This window comes from Oncorhynchus mykiss, chromosome 25 (genome assembly GCF_013265735.2).
Source record: "Oncorhynchus mykiss isolate Arlee chromosome 25, USDA_OmykA_1.1, whole genome shotgun sequence".
Taxonomy (NCBI): Eukaryota; Metazoa; Chordata; class Actinopteri; order Salmoniformes; family Salmonidae; genus Oncorhynchus; species Oncorhynchus mykiss.
Window position 1 is genome coordinate 33980482 of NC_048589.1, and position 2476 is coordinate 33982957.

At 38.3% G+C, this 2476-nt stretch overlaps 1 protein-coding gene across 3 annotated transcripts in view; it reads right to left on the reverse strand.

Annotated features, from left to right (window-relative positions):
* LOC110505813 (nesprin-3) overlaps positions 1-560 on the reverse strand; it is a 49377-nt gene extending 48817 nt beyond the window's left edge. For 2 of the 3 annotated variants that reach the window (XM_036962341.1, XM_036962340.1), the window contains exon 1: positions 359-560. The gene's annotated coding sequence lies outside the window, so the exon portion shown is untranslated. The remainder of the gene's footprint in view (positions 1-358) is intronic. The other variant, XM_036962339.1, reaches the window with a different exon arrangement.
* Positions 561-2476: the final 1916 nt, after the last annotated feature.

The following is a 2476-nucleotide window of genomic DNA, read 5'->3' on the forward strand; positions in this document are numbered from 1 at the left end:
TCAGACGGCGTTATAAATATGTGTTGACTGAGACGAGCTGCATTGGACCGAAGAAGTCCAAATAACTTTTATGGAAATAGTAGAATAACGACTGAAGCAGAAATCTATTTCGGGACATTTGTAAACCTTTATAGCTATAACCAAAGAGGTTTGAAATTAAAACGTTTGATATCGGGATATAACCTATAGAGGGATAAACATACTATTCCTAGGCTAGGCCTACCGTAGTCTGACAAAGTGATCTTGTAACGATGGAGTCCATCATGTGTCATGTTCTTTTCTGTACAAATATCCATAACACAAACTGCCCTATCGATAACCGAAATAATAGTCGATATGAAATGAAGAACCGACTTACCGATACCTGTGCATCTGGTGAAAGTAGCAACTAGCGTGCCTGAACACAAATGAGCTGATATGTACTGTAAACTTATAGCATACGCAGGAAGTACAGGCAGAGAGAGGCCTCTAGTATAGCTGCATTGGCTGGCCGAACAGATTCAGCCAGAGGAGAGCAGCAAATCCGCAACTGATAATCTTGGGGCGTGAGCGTCCTACGTCAACAATTCAAACTGAAAGGCGTGCCCTGGAGAGTAGACATACTGGGCGCGTTCCTCTGCCCAGACGTTGTTGACGCCTGTCAGATTTTACAAAGCCTGGAGAGGTATTTTACGTATCAGCTAACCATATGTTATAGCAATCTGACAGTCAATAACGTAGCACGCAACCATTGGTTTATGCGTCATAGGGGAACGCGAACGCGACCAGTGTGTATGCGTGTGGCCTACTGTAAATCGTGTGATGAGTCGGTGTATAGTCTCTGAACAGTTGGAATTATTGCTTACACAATTGTCAGTTGAAAATAATTTCAAACAGCAACATTTAGCATGAAACAGGTGTAATCAATATTTTATTACCACCAAATTATACAAAAAATACATGATTTTATTTTCATCATCACAATATCCACATGGAGTGATGCAGGAAAATATATTCCTTTACCGACTCCTCTATTCAAAATGGAATGGCAAAAGTAGTGTATGGTTTCACAAAACGTGTTCATGTAAACTGTTGTCTGGTGACGAAATAACCTACAGCTGCATCTATTTAAAGTAACTTTCTGTCCACAGTTTGACACAAAACTACAGTTTACTGAAAGTAGTTGAATTCCAGTTCCTCACCTGACTAATAAAGACTCAAGTGGTCAATTAACAATACTGTACATTTAAGAAGATATCAATGCTTCTATCCCAAATGGCATCCTATTCCCTACATAGTGCACTACTTTTTATCAGAGCACATGGGCCCTGGGACACCTTATCTCAAGCCATGTGCTGTTGTTGCTCTACAGTAGCTTGTTAAGGTATGAAGGCTGATGGCATAGGGCACCTCAGAAGTTTTGAAATTCCACACCTTCATTCCACTAACCTTCATGAAGTGCCACAGTGGCACAAAATAACATTTGTTTTTAGATGTATATACATTGTAGGCCTACATTATTTTGTACAATGGCATGTAATCCATACAATGTGACCATATTATATTATGTGAGGTATCAGAAAAAAGAAAATGCATATCTATACATGATTTCTCAGCTTTACTTAATACATTAGGTTACGCATGAGCTTATAACTGAAGATGTTTCCCGTTTGAAATGCTCTACGTTGTTGTTGTGCTTTAAGAACTACACAGCTGTTTTAGCACCTCTGAGAAAGACCTTACCTGAACCACAAACCATTATTATATACTATATTACATACATTTCACATACTTACTGTACCAGTCAAAAGTTTAGACACACCTAAGCATTCAAAGGTTTTTCATTATTTTCTATATAGTAGAGTAACACATATGGAACCATTTAGTAACCAAAAAAGTGTTAAACAAATCAAAATATATTTTATATTTGAGATTCTTCAAAGTAGCCATCCTTTGCCTTGATGACAGCTTTGCACACTCTTGACCTTCTCTCAACCAGCTTAATGAGGTAGTCACCTGGAATGCATAACAATTAACAGGTGTGCCTTGTTAAAAATGAATTTAAGAGACAATCAGTTGTATTATGACAAGGTAGGAAGATAGCTCTATTTGGAAAAAGACCAAGTCCATATTATGGCAAGAACAGCTCAAATAAGCAAAGAGAAATGACAGTCCATCATTATTTTAAGACATGAAGGTCAGTCAATCTGGAAAATTTCAAGAACATTGAAGTTTCTTCAAGTGTAGTCGCAAAAACCATCAAACGCTATGATGAAACTGGCTCTCATGAGGACCACCACAGGAAAGGAAGACCCATAGTTACCTCTGCTGTATAGGATATGTTCATTAGAATTAACTGCACCTCAGATTGCAGCCCAAATAAATGCTTCACAGAGTTCAAGTGACACATCTCAACATCAACAGTTCATAGGAGACTGCTTAAACCATCCTTCGTGGTTGAATTGCTGCAAAGAAACCACTACTAAAGGTCACCAAT